The 21,974-nt window shown below is 36.6% G+C and overlaps 1 protein-coding gene across 2 annotated transcripts in view; it reads right to left on the bottom strand.

Moving 5' to 3' along the window:
* The window catches only part of UACA (uveal autoantigen with coiled-coil domains and ankyrin repeats), an 82,271-nt gene that overhangs the window by 59,102 nt on the left and 1,195 nt on the right, over window positions 1–21,974 (bottom strand). The window lies entirely within an intron of this gene.

Here is a 21,974-nt window from a genome sequence, read left to right as displayed (position 1 = left end):
ATAACCAGCTAAAAGGTGTGCTTCACGGTTTCTTTGGGAAGTAGCTATACCACACTGTTTCAAACCAAGGCATACCTACAACTGCCTTAAAGAGTGTGAACTTGTTATAAACTTATGCTTTACATAGTAAGCATTCCCAAACATATAGAAAATTTTGACCCCAAATGGCCTTTCCTCTATTCATTTACACCAAGCCAAAACAAAAGGAGATCTGGAAAGCCCCAAGCAAAGAAAGCAATAAGATTTGCAATGCATCTCTTAGTTTCCAATTTTTATTTGATAGAGTTACCTTTATTTAATAGATTTTTTTTAGCAAATCTTATGACTCCAAAATAGAAATTGTTATTTTTTCCCCATAAGCGGCATTATGATGTATAGAAAATCTAAAAATTAATTTCTTCCCTTGTTATGTTAAAGGAAATTTTAAAATATATCTCATATATATAATAGAATCAAGCTCTTGGGGTCATCCAGCCCAAGAATGATAAATACTTAGCATTATAATGTGGCCACTCCCATGGCAAATAGGAATAAATCAATCTTAGTGCTCTTTCCTTTTGACCAAGAATGTCCACAGACCTCCCTGGTTCCTAAGGATAAAGCAGTAGTCAAAAATGGAAGAAAAGTGTAGTCATTTTAATTGCCACAGGGAACATTTGCTGTTAATGGTTATGAAAGGAGGTAGCCAACAATTTCTGGTAAACCTGTCTCCTCCCTGTTTGAAAAGGAAATCTTTCAACTTTCACAACTTCCTTCCAACTTTAGGAAGGACCTCTGGTGATAAATCTCTTAATTTGCCACATTCTCCATGGAGGTGGATGGACTGCGATCTGACTCAGCAATATATTTCCTACATTATCAGTCAACCAAGCAATAGAAACCAAGACTAGGGGCACAACTGAAGTACCTACGAATGTGCCCGATGAGAGCAGAGGTGCAGTAAGAGGGAAAGTTTTCAGGAATTCTGGCACTGACCATACAGGAACAATCCAAGGAAGATGACAGGTACACCAAGTCATCGAAACATCATGGCTTTAAACAGCTGAACTGTATCATTCCCTCCCATTCTTCCAATGCTACCGTCACCAAGCAAGCTTCTGATAAACTTGCTTCCTTATGGGGAAAGACTGGACTGAAGTATCCAGCCCACTAGTCAGCTATTTACTTCTCCTTATACATTATCAAGATGACACTTAATACCTCAGTGAACTTTCAGTGTAACTCAGCATCTTCAAATCTAATCAAGATTGAGTTTCTGCTTAAACAAGCCTGAGGTGCAATTATCAAGGTGACAAAGGCCTTCCCCCCACAACAAGGAATTGGGTCTCCCCTAACAAAACTTTTAATTCAAACAGTTACAAGATATATAATAGATGAGCGGCACAGAGGAAACTGGAAAAACTGTACACAGCATTGATTTTCTCATTAGCTTAGAAGCATACTCTTTGCTACTCTTTTTCTATTCTTTGCTACTCTGTCCTGCGCGCTGTAGGATGTTTAGCAGCACCCTGGCATCTACCCACTAGCAGGACCCCCTCAAGTTGTGACAATCAAAAAATGTCTCTAGACATTGCCAAATGTCCCCTAGGGAACCAAATCGCCCATAGTAGAGAGCCACTGCTATAAAAGTATGAATTAAGGTAAAAACAACTTGGTCTTATTCCAGCCAATATAAACTTTTACTTTAAAAAGGCTATTCAACTAATTCTAGAATGCAAACTTTACTTATAGATATGTAAGATGTATACCAAATTCTTAAGAGTTTACATACTTAAAATTCAAAATTCCATTGATAATACTTAGATTCCTGCTAACATATAATTTAATCAAAAATATTACCAGATTTTTGAAGTCAACATGAAAGAAGATAATTGCGTCTGAAGTTAAACTAAATTAATACTATTGGTTCAAGAATTTGATATGTGGTGCATATATAAGTCCCAGATTGATTTTTATTTATTTATTTAAAATAGACCAATCAATCATTGTGTTATTTCTCTCCCAATCTCCACATATAAAATTCTGTCTCAAAGCTACAGTTCATGTCCAATCCTCCTCTCTTCCCATTTCATGACAACAGCAATGTACCTCCCAATTCCACCTCTCACTCTAATACCAATTGCAAATGTGAAACACACCAAAGAAAGCCTCTGTAACCAATTACAGGAATAGAAAGTATTAATAAAAAAGGAGGGAAAAAATAAATCAGAATATTCCCTGGACAATTAAAAAAAAACCTAGCAGTCACAGTCATGAAGTATTTATTGATCTAAACTGTTTTCACAATACGTATGTTACTAACATGGATATATAATTCAAACCTTGTGATCTTTGTAAACAAAATATTCTCTAACTCACTTCATATACAAATCTGTGATAGCACTGGCCAAGTGAAGTCATAGATACAAGAACCAATTTAAAGACCCTCATTCTGGATTCTCTGGGCAAAAATAAAGTTTCCCCTTCAGAGAAAAGAAAAGAAAATGGGGTAACTCGCTAACCCAGTGATGCACCAATGAGCAGGGCTGGGACCAGGGCGAGGGGAGCGAAGTGCTTAGGGTACCAAATTTAAGGACAGACTGACTTCACTCTCAGGGCTGCAAATGAGCCAAACACCTGCTGTTTTAATATCATCTCCAATCCAGCAGGAATTGCATTCAACAACAAAAAGCACCCTAATTTCCACATCCCCAAGGTCTGCCTTGTACTAAGCCTCGGCACTTACACCCTTCTCATCTTCATCTCTGTGTCTGCTCAAAAAACCACTGGACCTGCCTAGTCTGCTAGAGTGATGGTACCAAACAGGGAACAAGGGAGGCCCAGCGGAAAGAAAGAGTCACCTACAAGCATACCATTGGAACTCTCGAAAGTTTTGAGACTGTTGAAGGTGGAAAAGAGGGGCATTCCAGGAAACTTCCAAAACTCTGTCCTTTACAAAATTGGCCTTGTGTTTAAAAGTGGTTTACAATTTTTAAGCATGTATATTCACATTTCAATGGAAATGTTATCATTTTAGTCATTTTTTCCAATTATTGCTAAATAACCAAATGAATGTTGCCACCCAGGAACATTGAAAAGCAACAGTATACTATGTGGTTAGGAATGTTAGTTTTAATAAATCAGTTTCATACAAAAGTAACTACAGGAGAGATTTCATCTTCACAACTCGATAGTATTCCTTCTCTAGTTATTGTCCTCTTTAAGGGGTATCTTCAGGAGCAGACACAGGAAAGTTTATCTTATAGGTTAGAACCAACAAAAAAAACGCCGACATGATAGCCTCCTTGCATTAAATGAGACACTTCATTTGTCTTACAAGTACACCCAAACACACCGCCACACCCAAAAGTCTTTATAATGGGTCCTAAGTGCAGTTCCTTCCTTCTTTGTGACTCACCCTTTCCCACGCCATCAAAACAGTTTAACAGCAGGAATGCGATTAGATCTCAGCAATTAGGAGACCTGCTGTCCTATTTCCTCACCGTGTGTATAGAAAAAGCTGATTAATAAAGCTTAACTTACAGGACCCCTTGCAAGAAAGTTCTTTAATAAGGCTAAATTACTTAAAGTGTCTTGAAGACAAGTAATAACAGGCACAAGTTCTTTCACATTTTTAAGGCCATAATAAGCAACTTTAAATCTACTTTTCCAACGGCCACTCCTAGACCTCTACACAGAATCTCTTTTCAAAAAATGTGCAGGCCTCTGCTTCTCCTCGTCAACACAGGACAGCAAAAGGTATTTCCTCAGCAAATTAGTGACATGGTGAATGTTAAGGAATATAGGGTTTTCAGTTTATTATCTACAGGTTGTTACTACCAGTTATCATAATGATAATATTGAGTATTTAAGAAAAATTAGGGAAAACATTCAGAAGTTTTTCACATGTAACACTTGCCAGCAAAAGTCTTTCAGGCCTATGAATTTGCATGTTCCCAGTAATAAATTCCCTAATAAAATTAAGTTCTTAGTTTACATAAATAAGTTTATTATAAATTATACTAATATAAATCTATTTTAATTATGAAAAGTAATACCATAACAAAGAAATGGAAAATAAAAATTTCATAATTCATAATTACTATCATCTTTGTATATCCCCTGCTGGTCTTTTCCCATGTTAATGTTTTCTATGACTATTATCAGGTTGTACCTATATTTTTTATTCAGATTTTTTCACTTATAAGATTTCCATTTCTGGGGCCACCTCCATGGTTAAGTTCATGCACTCCACTTCAGCAACCCAGGATTTCGCTGGTTCAGATCTTGGGCGTGAACCTAGTACCGCTCATCAGGCCATGCTGAGGTGGGGTCCCACATAGCAGAACCAGAAGGACCTACAGCTAGAATATACAACTATGTACTGGGGGCTTTGGGGAGAAGAAGAAGGAAAAAAAAAGGATCAGCAACAGATGTTAGCTCACGCGCCAATCTTTAAGAAAAAAAACAAACTCGGAATTCTGGTTGACCTTAAAACTCAGTTCAAATATCCCTTTGTGAAGCCCAGGCTGCCTGCCCTGCCCCTCCCCTTTAAAAAAAGAAAAAAAAAAAAAAGATTTCCATTTCTTCCACAGAATTTCTCGATATGGTTGCAAAATAGTCTTGCATATTAGTTTTCTGCTGCTGTGTAAAAAACTACTACAAACTTAGAGGCTTAGTTCTTTAAGTCGGAAGTCCAGGTGGGGCCAACTGGGTTCTTTGCTTAGGGTCTCTCAAGGCCAAAATCAAGGTGCCAGCCAGGCTGTGCTCTTATGTGGGGAAGAATTTGCTCCCATGATCATTCAGGTTGTTGGCAGAATTCAGTTTCTTGCAGCTGTAGGACTGAGGTCCCTGTTTCCTTGGTGGCTGTCAGCCCAGAGCCTCTCTCTCAGTTCCTTAAGGGTACTCATATACCTTTGCACATGGCCCCATCCATCCTCAAGCCAGAAAAACATGACAAGTCCTTTTTGTCCTTCAAATCCCTCTGGCTTCCAATTCTGCTATGAGCCAGAGAAAAATCTGTTCTTAAAGGGCTCATGTAATCAGAATAGGTCCACCTGGATAATTCCCCTTTTGGCTAACTCAAAATCAAGTGATTAGTAACCTTAAGTTACATGCGTAAAATCTCATTTGCATATAACATAACATAATAATGGGCATATTATCTCATCACATTTATAGTCCAGGGGACTAGGGGAAGAAATCATGGGGGCCTATTTCTAGAATTCTGCCTACCACACCTCTGCATCACAATAGAAAAATGTATTTCTATCTGTGGGTTGTAGTTGAAAAGCTTAAAGGCCATCTAGCCATGGACTAGGTAAGGACCTTTCTGATCCTAAAATGTTAAAAATCTAACATTTAACCACATTAAGGAAACAAAATGTAAGGTTATTTTAAAACTCAGAAAGAAAATTATATGAATGTCAAAATTAGTTAATCAAAAAGGGAGCTGAAATTTCTCCTAGTTTAAAAAAAGACATGTTTTTGCAAAATTGTCACCTCTTTTGGGGTTGACTTTTTCTAGTCACAAAAAGAGGCTGGACATTTAGGGAAGAATGAAGCATTGAAAGTGGTCATAAAGGTTACTGCCATTTCAGTACCAAATCATAATGCTTGGGAAAACCAGAAGCAAAGAACTCTGAAATCAGTGACAATTTCCACAGCACAAAACTCCAGTTTGATTCTACATATAAAGATTAAAGGAGGAACATGGGTCAAATGCAAAACTAGCTTAAATACATATTATTCCACCCAAAGTTCATTGAGGAAAACTAGGACTAAGGATATAACCCCGGGATCAGGTTGGCAGGGCTTCCTAGAGAAATTCAGTAAGTGAATTTGGTATAAGATAGTCTCCATTTCCACCACACAAATCTAGCAAAAAAAAAAAAAAACAAAAACGAAGAAGAAAGAAAAGAAAAGAAAAGAACCTGGCACATGGTAAACACATAATATTTAAATAAATATTTGTTGAAAGTACAGTGAATAGACCATAAATATGTTTGTTATCCTATAGGAACCTCACTCTCCTAGACAGACAAGAGAACTCTTTCTAAATCTCAGCTACTTATGGGCTAAAAACTACCAATAGCCTGCCAATAGGTGATACTGGATCCAAGGTGGAGCAATCCACAAGGGGGCTGGATAACAGTTCCTAGGAGTTCCTAGGACAGAAGAAAATGAAGGAAGACAATAAAAGTGTTCAGACAAAAAAAAAAAGTCTGCCAAATATTAGTGGAACTGAATTTTGCTGATGTGTTTACTCTCAACGTATACTCTCTTATACGATGGAATATATACAAATAGATGGAGTCTCTGACAACAGAATTCCAAAGACGTGTTTCCAGCAAAAGAAGCCACGATTCTTCCTATTGGTACTAACCAGTAGAAAGAGTACATTAATAGCTATGAGCGATACCATGGAATGAGAAGCTCCTAACAGTCATAATATAAAATACTCACCATAGCTTCAACTCTTTATCAAATGCACAAGCGTAATGATTTCCACAGCTTGCAAAACACTAAATCTCAGATTCTCATTCACTGTGCTACGCCTTGATAACAAATTTAATGGGGAAAAAACATGTATTTTGTCACCTTACATAGGATTTTTCCATCTCAACTGCACTTTAATTAGGTAACCAACTCAAAACTCCTTTGTGCAAAAACAAAAGTTGTACTCTGCTTATTCTCCACTCATGCAATCAATACAAAAAGCAACTCAAATCAGAATTTCAGAAGACCTTGTCATTCTACGTATAAAAAATAAACTTTAGGGGCTGGCCCCGTGGCCGAGTCGTTAAGTTCGCGTGCTCCGCTGCAGGCGGCCCAGTGTTTCGTTGGTTCGAATCCTGGTCGCGGACATGGCACTGCTCGTCAGACCACGCTGAGGCAGCGTCCCACATGCCACAACTAGAAGAACCCACAACGAAGAATACACAACTATGTACCAGGGGGCTTTGGGGAGAAAAAGGAAAAAATAAAATCTTAAAAAAATAAATAAATAAACTTTACTCTTCACCTCATAAAGATGAAAGCAACATTTTCTGTATTTTCAGAACCTGACCAGTACAATTTTAGGCACACCTAACAAAAACTAATGTAACGGTTTAACTGATAAATAACAACAATTGCTTAAATTTCTATTTATATTGTTCTATAGCTTCCAAAATGTTTTCATTCTTTTTAGTACCTAAAATCTCCGGTAGGGTAGACAGGCAAGTGGTATTATCACCATTTTACAAGAGGAAGAATTGAAACTTACTGAGACGAAGTGATTTGCCCGAGATCACAGAGCTTTCAATAGCAGTGCCTGGACTCAAACCAAGATTTTCTGACATCTTGTCATTCCTGATCTTTTGTCTATAGAATATCTCTGCTTAAATGGTATTAACACTAAATGAAAGAAAATGCTTTTAAAATTGCATCACATTTTTCCTTCTACTTACACAGGAAAAAGTAAAATAATAGAACAATTAATGTTAAAGAAAAACATTGATTTTTATAAAAATCCTGATGAAATAAACCAATATAAGAAACAAAAACCCTAATACAGGAACATAAATGGCCATGTATCTAAATTCTAAACTAGAATACTTATTTAGTAGCCAAATAAAATACTGAACACAAATAATTTAATTTACACACTCATATAAGCTATTCTGAATATTTCAATAACCTATATACTATTCAAAAATGGTATTGTTATGTTCCTAAATATAATTTCAGGTGATTTTTAAATTTAGAGAAAAGAAACAGAAGAAAAATAAACTCAAAGAATCTTGAATATACATTGAATTTTTTTATGTTCTCTCGGCAACACAGTGCCTGGCATACAGTGAATACTTAAAGAATATTTGCTGACTTTTAAAAATGTGCATTCTCTAATTTAAATGACCAAATAATAATTAAGAACTTCAATAAATTATCATTCTTAACTATAAAGGAAAGTTAAAAAAAAAATCAATCCATACACAGGAAAGTATTCACTTAGTGGCAGAATACTGAAATTGAGCATCTCTCAAAGTGCGGTCTGTTAACCATTACGCAGGTGTTAGACCCCACTGGCACAAGGACAAATGTGGGTGACAGTTCCTTCTAAGGTTCCAGATCAGTCAATATCAGCCTGCAGCAGGTACAGGTGTAGCAGTGGGGCCTGGAACATGGAGTAAGAAAATAAAAGAAGCAAAAGGCTTCACAGGAGACAATACCAAAGCCCTGGTCCCTGACCCAACCTAGTGTCAGGACCAGCAGAGTGCAGGTACTCATTGCCTGCAGCCACCTGCTTGCACACCAACGTTCTCTTCCCACCTGCCCCACCCCTTTACTACTGCTCCTTTCCTAGAGATGCTCATCACAAAGAGATCATTTCTGTACCTCAGAGGACCACGAGAACCTCCTTTTCTTCCTGTCCTTCATACAGTTTCCCTTCTAAATAAATATACTGATATTTAAGTTTTTTAAGTGAGTCATTTTAAAAGAATATTAACAATTAGCAGGAGGGTTTCATGGATGTGACAAAAATCATCAAGATAATGGGTTAATATTACTTAAGTTTGAGACATAGTGTTATCACGTACAATGTAAATAAAGGAGTCTGATGAACTAGAAAACAGTATTTCTTGCAACTCTGCTTCATCCTTATAAGTCATATAATGCCTAAGTTTCCTCGTCTACAAATAAAAGTTAGAGTTTAAAATATCTCTATTATATTAAAGATAAGTAAGATGTCTTATTCTTAAGTGATGGATGCTACAGCATTTAAACATAAGATATAATGTCTGAAACTTACTTTCAAAAGTTCAGTGAAAAATGTGTATAATAAATACATATCTTTATATAAGCATACATATATAGATAAAGCAAATACAGCAGAATGTTAACTTTTGAATCTAAGTAGGAGCAGCTGGATCCCGCTTCATTGTGCTATTCTAATTTTATGTATGTTTCAATTTTTTTATAAAAAGTTGGAGAAAACATATTAGGTATCTGCTAAAAATCTATGCTTACAATGATTATTACTATAGTAAGTTAAACTTCCAAAAGTATTTTTGAAACAATATGATCAAAACATTGAGCTATCCATCCAAATTGATTACAGGCATACCTCGGAGATAGCACAGGTCCAGCTCCAGAACACCACAATAAAGCAAATATCGCAATAAAGTGAGTCACACGAATTTTTCGTTTTCGCTGCGTATATAAAAGTTACATTTACACTATACTGCAGTCTATTCAGTGTGCAATATAGCATTATGTCTAAAAACTCAATGTTCATAACTTAATTTAAAAATACTTTATTGCTAAAAAATGCTAACCATCATGTGAGCTTTCAGCGAGTTATAATTTTTTTGCTGGTAGAGGGTCTTACCTCAGTGTTGATGGCTGCTGACTGATCAGGGTGGTGGTTGCTAAAGGTGGCTGTGACAATTTCTTAAAATAAGACAACAATGAAGTTTGCCACATTGAGTTACTCCTTTTCACAAACGATTTCCCTAAAGCACGTGATGCTGTTTGATAATATTTTACCCGTAGATCTTTTTTCAAAATTGAGGTCGTCTCAAACCCTAACACTGTTATCAATGAAGTTTACATAATTTTCTATATCCTTTGTTGTCATTTCAACAGTCTTCACAGCATCTTCACCAGGAACAGATTCCAACCCAAGAAACCACTTTCTTTGCTCATTCATAAGCAACTCTTCATCCATTAAAGTTTTATCATGAAATTGCAGGAATTCAGTCACATCTTCAGGCTCCACTTCTAATTCTAGTTCTGTTCCTAATTCCACCACATCTGCAGTTACTTCCTCCACTGAAGTCTTGAACCCCTCAAAGCCATCCACAAGAGTTGGAATCAATTTCTTCCAATCTCCTGTTAATGTTAATATTTTGTTTTCTTCCCGTGAATCACAAATGTTCTTCTTGGCAACTAGAATGGTGAATCCTTTCCAGAAGGTTTTTGATTGACTTTGCCCAGATCCATCAGAGGAATTACTATCTACAGAGCCATAGCCTTACAAATGTATTTCTTAAATAACAGGACTCAAAAGTCGAAATTACTCTTGATCTGTGAGCTGCAGAATGGATGCTGTGTTAGCAGGCATGAAAACAATATTAATCTCATTCTACATCTCTATCAGAGCTCTCGGGTGACCAGGTGCATTGTCAATGGGCAGTAATATTATGAAAGGAATCTTTTTTTCTGAGCTGTGGGTCTCAAAAGTAGCTTTAAAATATTCAGTAAACCATGCTGTAAACAGATATGTTGGCTTCCAGGCTCTGTTGTTCCATTTATAGAGCACAGAGGAGATTTAGCATAATTCTTAAGGGCCCTACGATTTTTGGTATGGTAAACAAGCAATGGCTTCACCTTAAAGTAGCCAGCTGCATTAGCCTCCAACAAGAGTGTCAGCCTGTCCTTTGAAGCCAGGCATTGACTTCTCCTCTCTTGCTATGAAAGTCCTAGACGGCATCTTCTTCCAACAGAAAGCTATTTCGTCTACACTGAAAATCTGTTGTTCAGTGTAGCCCCTTCATGAATGATCTCAGCTGGATCCTCTGGAGAACTTGCTGCAGCTTCTGTCAGCACCTGCTGCTCCCCCTGCACGTTTATGTCATGGAGACGGCTCCTTCCCTTAAACCTCGTGAACCAACCTCTGCTAGCTTCAGGCCTTTCTTCTGCAGCTTCCTCACCTCTCTCAGCCTTCATAGGATTGGAGAGAGTTAGGGCTTTGCTCTGGATTAGCCTTTGGCTTAAGGGAATGTTGTGGCTGGTTTGATCTTCTATCCAGACCACTAAAACTTTCTATCAGCAATAAGGCTGTTTCACTTTCTTATCATTCATGCGTTCACTGGAGCAGTACTTTTAATTTCCTTCAAAAACTTTTCCTTTGCATTCACAACTTGGCTAATCGATGCAAGAGGCCTAGCTTTCAGCCTATCTCAGCTTTCAACAAGCTTTCCTCACTACGTTTAATCATTTCCAGCTTCTGATATAAAGTGAGAGATGTGCAACTCTTCCTTTCACTTGAACACTTGGAGGCCATTGTAGGGTTATTAATTTTCCTAATTTCAACATTGTGTTGTCTCAGGGAATTGGGAGGCCCCAGGAAAGAGACAGACCTGGGAATAGCTAGTCGATGGAGCAGTGAGAACATACAAAACCTTTATCTATTAGGTTCACTATCTTATTTGGGCGTGGTTTGTGGCATCCCAAAACAATTATAGTAGTGACATCAAAGATCACTGATAACAGACCACCATAACAAATACAATAATAATGAAAGAGTTTGAAACATTGCAAGAATTACAAAAATGTGACAGAGAGACACAAAGTGAGCAAATGCTGTCAGAAAAACTGCACGGACAGACTTGCTCAAAGCAGTGTTGCCACAAACCTTCAATTTGTAAAAAACACAGTATCTGTGAAGTGCAATAAAGCAACGTGCAATAAAACAAGGTATGCCTGAATAAATAAGTGCACTATAAAACAAAGTTAAGTTGCTAGCCTACAGAAGATGTAAACAGTGTTCTCTCATGCCCTTAGAATGTAATTACCTCCAGTGAGGGCCTGCACATTCTGCACTGTGCAACAAGCCCAGGGTCTTAATGGGACTAGGTCAGGGCTATCAGGCAGGGGCTCTGACCATTTGTCTGTTGACTGTGTGTGACTTCAACAAGTCACAACTTCTCTCCGTCTCAGGTGCCCTCCTCTCCATCCCGTCCAGCATTGTAATGATTCAGGCCTTCACTAATTCTTGCCCATATCATTGCAGCAGCCTCATAACCAATCTGCCTGCCTTGAGGCTAGACCCCCTCAAATCCACTGTGAACAGAGCTACCACAGTAACCCAGCTAAAACACATTTAATCATGTGATTCCCCACTTCTGAACACACAGAGCAAAGTCCACCACCCTTAAAACACAGTATATTTTAAGCCATTCCAAGATTTAGCCCCAAACCCCTCCTGCCTACCTCCCATTCAATCCCCTTGCCTATTATTCTAGGATCCACCAAAGCTGAGCTGACAATCCAACTGCCCCCTCCCCCAACTCTACGGCATTTCTCCTCTCCAGGTCTTTGCTCTTGCTGTTCCCTCTGAAAGGAATTTCATCCTTTCCTGGATCACTTCTACACACTTCTATTAAGCTTCAGATTAAGCAGCTCACTCTGTGGACCAGTTGTCAGGAGCAGGGGAAGGGGAGGTGGGAAGCAACTAGCTAATGGATAGAGGGTTTCCCTCCGGGGTGATGGAAATGTTTTGTAACTAGACAGAGATGGTGGTTACACAACATTGTGAAAATACTAAATGCCACTGATTTGTTCACATTAAGATGATTAATTTTATGTTATGTGAATCTCACCTCAATTGAGGAAAAAAAAAAAAAGGCGGCAGCAGCAGCTCATCCTGCAAAAAACCTACACTGACTCAGCCTCAGACTGGATCAGCACCTTGTATATTCCTCTATCCCAGGAGTTATTACTTTATATTACTATCTCTTTATAGAACTCCCACACACACTTTGAGCCTCATCTTCCTCTTTTCCGCTTTTTCTCATCCCCTACTACTAAGGCCAGGCCCTCAACAAATATTTTTTTAATAAATGAAAAATAGAGACACCACTTATCTCCCTTGGGCAGAAGGCTAGAGCACATGATCTTTTGAAGATCTAAGTTATATAAAAGCCTGCGAGGGCATGTAATTAATTGGAAAGGAAAAGATCAGGGAAGACTGCTGTTCATCTGGTTAAAAAGGACAAAAATGAAATGACCTCTGGTAGGATTTTTCAGTTAGTAATAACAAGAACTAACATTTACTGAGTTCTTAACTACAATTATTACCCCCATTTTCCAAATGAGGAAACAAATATATTTAAGTAACTTGCCTAAGGTCACAAAGCCGGTTACTGGGAGCAACACGATTCCAGCCCAAGTGGCCCAGGCCATGGAGCTTGACCCTGAGACATTAACACGTTACCCACCCTTCACACTGCACACTGCTCCAGGCACGCTTTCAGGAGCTATCAATGGAAATTGTTTGGCCCACATTTGCCTTTTCTAAGGCTGAGAAAACACTCCTTTTTCCACATTTATCTACTTATCCATTGCTATGAATGCTGTTTATATTTCATAAAGTACTTATTTAAAATATAAAATGTTAATTTTCAAAGAGTCTAATAGCCAAAAAAAATAGAGGTGCATCATCTATAAAAAAGATCTCCCATTAAAAAGACCTCTCACATGTCAATCAGCAAGTGTTTGTGGGCTATTCCTCACATCCACAGCTGAAAGGATCAGAGTGCGCTGGCCTCACTAGACCCACTGAGACGCATTTTCCAAGTATCCCAGCCTCTGCACAGGGTAAGTACCCTGCAGATGAGAAAACCATGGAATAGCAAAACAAGCTAGAAGAAAAATTTTACACTCAATTTTTTAGTTTAGAAAGCATGATACATATGTCCTTCCCCCTTTTCCTCTCTTTAATAATGTCACAATCTGGTAAGAAAAAAATTAACCAAAAGTCATTGAGATTTTTAAAAAATATCTGTGCATCTGAAAGGGAAAACTTTACTACTGAGGTAATGTCAAACCTTTATAACATATCAATAAGGTCAATATTAAAAACATATCATCCCCCCAAAAAGCGTATACCAACAATTTTTAGCTCTGCTGGATTCTCAGGACTTACTCCACCCAAACGTCTTCCTAAATATCTAGAATCAAAGATGATAGGATAATATATTGGTGAACATAAACACACACACAAAAGCAAAAAGGCAAAAGGGACAATATGACAAACAATGTAGAATTCAAGACAAAAGTTATAATGGGACAAATTAGTTACACTCTACAATGAATATAAAAGAGCCAAGAACCTTAACATATCAATGATCACAAAAGTACATAAAATAAAAACTGTCTGAACTATAAGGAAAGGTGACAGAAACACAACTACAGTGAGAGATACATTACTCGCAAAGCTACAATCAGCCAAGGAGCAAAAGTAAAGATATAAAGCTCTTAAAGATCAACACAACAAGGAGGCATTCACAGAAAAAATGGTCAAAAAGCACGAAGAGACAATTCCTAAAACAAGAATTAAAAGTGGCAATAAACACAGAAATATTTTCACACTCCCTAGAAATCAAGAATACAGATTAAAGCAATAATTTTTTTCTATTGGGTTGACAAATATGTTTTAAATAATAGTATCCATTATTGGAAAAGTGTAGGGAATGCAACAATTTTATATACTGCTGGAAGGGCTACAAATGGGTTTTGAGACTTACCATAAAAGGCTTTCCTTCCTCCTATATACCTCCCGCTCCAATTTTTTTGGTGTATGGCTTAAGATACAAATCCTATAGCTTCAGATTTGAAATTACATCAGTTCACAGTGGTTAAGGACATGGCTTCCACCACAGTCAGGCTACCTGGCTCTCTACTTACTAGGTAGGGCACCCTGGGCAGGTAAATTATTTAAGTTCATCTGTAAAATGATGGCAATACTGGTACCCACTTCTTAGGGTTGCTGTGAGGATTAAGTGAATTAAGTCCCAGAACAATGCCTATGACACATATGCTCAATAAATACCGGCTATTGGCATTTGGAGTCCTTATAAGTAATTTCTTTTTAAGTAAATCAGTAGCATTTACTGAGTATTCCTAATGGGACATTTATATCTGCTCAAATCATCTCAAACTACTTATCATTTTAAATACAAAGTTTATTAGAATCAAATATGATTCAAAAAATTATACATATATCATTACTGTGGCATCAAGGTAATTCAATGCTAACTGAATAACAAAGGAGCAGTACGGAATGTTTAAAAGAGCATAACCAGTTGTTTAAGGCATGGTACATAGCATTACGGGTGACTTGGTTTATTCTTTATCTTCAACTACATTTTGTTTTCTACAGTGAACATGTATGACTTTTATGGGGGGGAAAAAGATTTTTAAAACAATAGACTGGCATTTATCCTACCTAGTTCAGTCATACACCTACTCTCTCTCTCAAGGGCAAGTGCCAGGTCTGATGCGATTATACAATTACTGCTCATCACATCCCATCCTTTGCCAGAGCTTTAGTCACTCAACTATATCAGCTTACCTTTTTGCACATCATTTTGGAGACTATACCATTTGGAAATAAATTAGTCAATGTCAATAAGGATTCCCAAAAATGAAAAAAATCCAACCCAGAAAACTGTTTTTGTGACTACAAACAAGTGAATTTACTCTGTGTTTTTATGCTCTATTTTTAAGCCTAGAAGAGAAAAACTAAATAAAGTTCTCAATTGTTTTATGATTTAGGAAAATGAGGCAATATGCATATATTATCCTATCATTCTATGTGTAATTTCAGGAAGTGCATTTCAACTATCCATTTTTAGGCAAATTCCCTACAGAAATCAATTTGACTTCCCTTGCATGAATAAGCTCATGGAGGTGGAAATTTTCAACAATTTCTTACATCTCTTAGGTGTCAGGACAGACAAATGTTTGCCTAATCTATAACAGGACAGTAAAGGCTTCCATATGACAGAGACGAAACAGAGAATACATGCTATAATGCTTAAATCTAATATTCTGGGATCTAGATTTCTTCACCTGCAATACAACTATAAGTTAAACAGGGCTGATGAGAACGAAATTTTGCTGGCTATTAGCTAACTCTAGCGGAAAAGGGAAAACAAGAAGGATAAACTTAATAACTCACTAATAGAATAATTTCTGAAGATGAAACTTTACCGCCTCCAGTCAGAGTTCTCTCTAAACAATGGTTTAAACTTGAATTGAATTTTCAATTTCTTGACAAGTTAAAAAAACAAAAGAAAAACTTTCCTTTGACTATATCTCCCTAACTACCACTGTCTGACTCCGTTCTTTCAGTGAAATTCTTGTCTATACCTCATCTGCGCCAGCCCCTACCGTAACACCAAACTTGTCTCCAGACCTGATGCTCCCTCAGTGCAGTATGAATATATATGTATATAATTTCACAGCTCAACACCATTGCACTCGCTGTTCTTTTCCTTGGAAAACCCTGCAAACTGTCGTTCTGACCCAGGCTCAAGCTTCATCTTTCTACCTTTTTCCCTGACTCTACCCCACACATCTGTGTTCCCAAAGTATTTTATTATATACTTCTATTATGGCTCTTAACATACTATATTAGCATTATTTTAGGTCTAGCTCTCTTAAAATTGTTTTTTAATTAAAACCTAATTTTACTTTTTTTTCAATTAAAACCTGATTGCGTGAGGTGATGAATATCAACTAATCTTAAAATTCTTGAAGGCTATGACTTGATCTTTCTTTATTAAAGAAATTTTCGAACATATACAAAATACAATAGTATCACAAAAGTAAATAAAATAGCATCATGACCTACCCAGCTACAACAATTATTAATTCATGACCAATCCTATATCAACTATACTCCCCACTTACTTCTCCCACCCACCTAACAACAGATAATTTAAGCAAATCCCAGACTTTTCATATCACTTCATCTGTAAATAGTATGCTTCTAAACATTTCTCTGAAAGATAAAAACTCTTTTTAAACATAACCACATTGCTACTATTGTCACATTTAAATCTTTTTAAATAATAATTGTATACTATCATCACATATTCAGTTGGTGTTTACTTTTCCTCAAATGTCTTATAAACTTTTACTTTTTTACAATTATTTAATCAGGGTCTAAATGAAGTCTACCTTTGTGACTGGTTAATGCATCTCCTAAATCTCCTTTAATCTCTAGATTTCTCCTCCATTTTTTCCTTCTTATAACTTATTTTTGAAGAACCAGGCCATTTGTTCTGGTTTCCCACGACAAGAATTTTGCTATTGCATCCCCACATTCCTCTTTCCTCTGTATTTTCTGTAAAACGGTGGTTAGATCTAGAAGCCTATCATATTCAGGTTTGCTTCCTTTGGCAAGACTATTAGTATGCAATAATGAATATATCCATCAAGAGACAAATTATGTCTGGCTGTCTTTCTTTCTGAGACATTAGTAGCCCCTGATCATCACTGTCTAGACTCTAGATCCATTAATTCATTAGGAACTGTAAAATTCTAATATACTAATTCTGTCGTCCTTTCTTTATCTATTAGCTGGGATAAAATACCTTCTATGAAAGAAACTTCCCCTTATCGAATATTTGATTACTCTGAGGAAAAGCATGTTTCATTCTTTCTCTTTATTTTCTGGATCTTAAAACAATACATCAGTTCCCCAGCATCCTCCAAAAGTGACAAGTTTCTTTTTGTTGTTGTTGCAATCATTATTATGAACTCATGGATTTAAAGATTTCAGTCCACTGGCAAATTATTATTGATGATCAAACTGTCCCATCACAGATCAAGTGCGAGCCTCTTAAAGTTGGCTCCCGAGTCTTAATCTTTGACATCCTCCTTGCTTTCTAGCATGATAAAGGATTCCAGGCTCACCTTGCACATTTTCTACTCCCAACCTGGAATTATCCATTTCTTCCAAAGGGACCTAATTATTTATTCATTCTTGAGCCTAACTATGAGTTCCATAAATATTTTCCAACCTAAATAAGGCAACTGTTGAGCAAGGTCCAATTCTTGAATAATTTTAAATTTGAAAAATGTGTATGATGCACAATAAAGATACACAATCATTACTTCACTCTTATTAAAAGAAGTAATTAAAATCCTTAACTACTCATCATTTAGGTTCTCGGACTCATTATGTACCAAAAGACATACCAAAGCAACTCAACCTTGCTGCTTTGGTAGCACAATAAAACTCACCAATTCAAATCAGCATGATGACCTGGGTTGAAATCCAAAAGTACAAAAAGAAGGCTTCTTTACTGTGATCTTTCTTCAAGAACCACAGGAAATACAACACAGGGATAACCCTAGAAAACTATCTGAATAAAGCTTTAATGAAGGTAAGCATTTTCAATTAAAGGTTGGCATCTTTAATGAAAATGAGTAAACAGTGCTCAATTAAGTATTCGGAGTTTAAACTAAACGTAACAATTTGTGATCTTAATTATTCACATTACCCCAAAATCATTGTAATAATAATAATAATAACATTAACATCTTTTCAAACACACCCAAATCCCTGAGTGGAAAACACAAAGCCCTCATTCTCAAAATCACAAATAAAACAAAATCATATTTAATCCTTTATGCTCTCTAAACATCTCAAATTTCTATTTTCATTGGGAACCAAAAGAAGTTTTTTGAAGATTTTTTCAGTTGCTATATTTGTAACTCTAAATTCTTTTAGAAATACCAGTATTTTTTCAGGGTACTGAGACATTAACAAGATGCTTTAGGACATATTTGGTTACTGATTTACAAAATTCATTTCCCCATTCTAAGAGTAGCCAAGAGAAAGGGCAGCAAAAATAATCCCTGCAGAACTTCCCAGATTAGAGATTACTTTAACAATCAAGAATTTACTCCACGACAAACGTTGAGCATAGGTGCAATTTAAAGTGGAAACCCCTTCCAAAATGTCTGTTTACAATATTGGATGGCAGTACTACTACTAGTTCTGGAATTATGGTCCCTTAATATTACTTTATTTTATTTTATATTTTGCTGAGGAAGATTTGCCCTTAGCTAACATCTGTTGCAAATCTTCCTCTATTTTTTGTACATGAGCCACCATCACAGCACGGCTGCTGATGGACTAGTGGTAGGTCCACACCTGGGAACCTAACCAGCCACCGAAGCAGAGTGGGCCAAATGTAACCACTAGGCCACCAGGGCCGGCCCCAGTCCCCTAATTTTAATTACTCAAATTGTAGGCAATCTGAACTAGGTGAAAATGGAACAAGCCTATTCTTTCCGTACTTATAAATGTACATATAATTAGGTGACTATACACATAATTGGCTAGATCTGAAATAGCATTTATAGTCACTTAGTTACTCCTTTCAGAAATCTGAAGCTTCAACTTAGTAATTAAAAATAAACGTAACAACAAAAATTATCTTATTTTATGATTAAAAGATGCAGCTATCTCCAGATTTAGCTAGTAAAGGACTCTTAAGTGTATTTTACCCCCAATTTATAAATGTGAACTACATTTATATGTGCATAAACACACCTCTGTTTAGTGAACTCTAAACTCAATGGCATATTTATAACTATGGTACTATTCAGAAAATTTTAAGTGACTTTTTTTCTGTACATAATCTGCATGTAATTATAATTTGCACGTTAAGCTAACATGTTATAGTTCACATATTATAAGACATTTACATACCTAAGTCTATTTCTAATGTGTCTCCAGATAAATAAGCTTAAGAGATACACTTCACGTATTTACATGAAGAAAAATATATATGAAATACACATTTGAAAAATTTTTTAGGGGGTCAGCCCGTGACCAAGTGCTTAAGTTCTCGCACTTCGCTTCGGCGGCCCAGGGTTCAGATCCTGGGTGCCGACATGGCACCGCTCATCAGGTCATGTTGAGGCAGCGTCCCACATGCCACAACTAGAAGGACCCACAACTAAAATATACCACTACGTACTGGGGGGATTTAGAGGGTGAAAAAAGCAGGGGAAATAAAGAAGATTGGCAACAGTTGTTAGCTCAGGTGCCAATCTTTAAAAAAAAAATTTTTTTTAATCAAAGTTGTGCAGAGCAAATTGTGATTACTTCCATGATAATTAAATGAATGCTTTAAGATTCAAATTAGGTAGTGATGAGGGGGGGGCAGAAAAAAATATTATTATTACACCATAATAAATTCTATACAGATCAAAGACTTAAATGTAAAATAATGAAACAAATAAAAAAGCTAGAAGAAACTAGGGGGATTTTTTTTTTGCTTAATATTGCAGAGTGGAAAGGCCAGGATGTAACGTAAACCTAAAAGCCACAAAAGAAAAAGTGGATAAACTCAATTGTATGAAAATAACCACTTTCTGCATAGCAAAAGCCACCATAAACAAAGTCATAAGACAAATAATCAGTTAAGAAAAAATACTATTCAAATTAAAAGGGCTAATATCCCTGACATAAAGTATATAAAGATGACTAGGAAAAAAATCAACAACTCAGAAAAATGGAAAGGATAAACTGTTCACAGAAAAGAAGATGCAAGGGACTCTTAAAAATATGAAAAGAGGGGCCAGCTGGGTGGCAAAGTGGTTGAGTTCACATGCTCCACTTCAGGGCCCAGTTGGCAGGTTTGAACCCCAGGCTCTGGACCCAGGCACCGCTCCTCAAGCCATGCTGTGGCAGCCTCCCACATACAAAACAGAGGAAGATGGGCACAGATGTTAGCTCAGGGCCAATCTTCCTCACCAAATGTGTGTATATATATATATACATACACACACATGATGCACGGAAGGAAATTTAACAACATTCTTCAAAATGACAAACCCATGTATTCTTTAACCCAGCAATTCCACTGTTAGGAATTGATCCTACAAGTGTACACACATACACACACTTGAAATATATACAGACTTATTCATCACAGCACTGTATATTATAGCAAAAGATTTGAATGGGGATGCTCTGAATGGGTTATTTACAGTTAAAAAAAGATATGGAACAGCAAGTACAGTGTGCTATCATATCTATAAAGGGTGAATTTATATTCACATTTGCCTGTATAAGCTAAACTCTCTCTGGAGGGGCATGAAAGAAACTGACCCCACCAGTGACCTCTAAGGAGCGGGGGCAGGGTAGCTGAAGGACACAGGTGGGAGAGGGACTTCTGCTGTAAATATTTCTCTTCTTTTCAAATATTAAACCATGTGCTACATTATCTAATCAAAAGCAAATAAATAAAAATTTAAATATTTTTGAAGAAAAAAAAGATGCTCAATCATAACAATCCATACACATGTGACCAACCATGACATGAGGGATTATGGTTTATAGACTGAAAAGCAGAAGGAATCTCTTTCTCCTGTACATTGATTTTATTCTATCAATGCTTACTTTGGTTTTGTTAGTCATCACACTCATTTATTTTCATTTAAATATTTTACAAAACTTATTCCAATATTTAACTTAAACTGAGAGATGTTCACTTTTTCTAAGCAAATAGGTTCTATGTATTTTTCTCCATTTTTATGCCTTTATTTTAAGAAAAATAGACTGCTCAGTTTAGTGAGTGCTAAAGATTTAAGCTCAGAGACACACTTCATGTTCCAAATGCATAAAATGCAAACTGTCATCTGATAATACCATTAATAACTAAATGCTTTGCTTTTCTAGAAAACAGGATAAACTTAACATGTATAAACCTCCAAGAGCGACGTGAGTCCTTAGAGTAAACACAACGGGGGAAAACATAGCAAATAAACCTAGAAAAGTCTATCTTTAAAGCTGAAAAGCCAATCTGCACTAGAAAGAAGCTGATTCTTTAACTCAACTATAGCGACCTCTAACATCACTAAATGACATTTCTGCCAATTATTATTTTTAAAAATGTGAAACAAAGCAATCTCTCCTTCTATGAGCATATAAAAAATGTCATGCTTTATTAAACATCAAATCATTAAACATCATGCCACCTGAAGCTATCCCCCCGCTCTTTTTTTTAATTGGGTATTAAAGAGCCTAGTTTTGTCACAATTTCCTTTAAGTCCAAGTAAAATCCTCCTAGAAATAGTCAGGTGGAGAGAAAGGCACAATTCTGAATTAACTCAAAAGCAAAAGGAGATTAATTAGTATTCTCATAAACAGCATATAATCATTTGGTAAAATTATAAAGGTCCGTCTTAAGTACTCCAAATGGGCAACTGAGCGGTTTGAGCACTACATCTTCTTGACGTTTCTGACTCTTCAAGACTTTTTAAATAACGTTTATTTAATAATATAGAATCTTGATGATTGGTCATTCTTCTAACTTCCAAATTATCTAAATCCCAACGTTCGCAGTCAGGCTGCGTCTCCAGATTTCGGTCCTCCTGCCAACCAGAGCGCGGCCCGAGAGCTCCTCGGCGCGCACCCC

The sequence above is a fragment of the Equus caballus genome, chromosome 1 (genome assembly GCF_041296265.1).
Source record: "Equus caballus isolate H_3958 breed thoroughbred chromosome 1, TB-T2T, whole genome shotgun sequence".
Taxonomy (NCBI): domain Eukaryota; kingdom Metazoa; phylum Chordata; class Mammalia; order Perissodactyla; family Equidae; genus Equus; species Equus caballus.
Note: the sequence above shows the minus strand (reverse complement) of the source record. Positions and strands in the feature narration are given on the sequence as shown.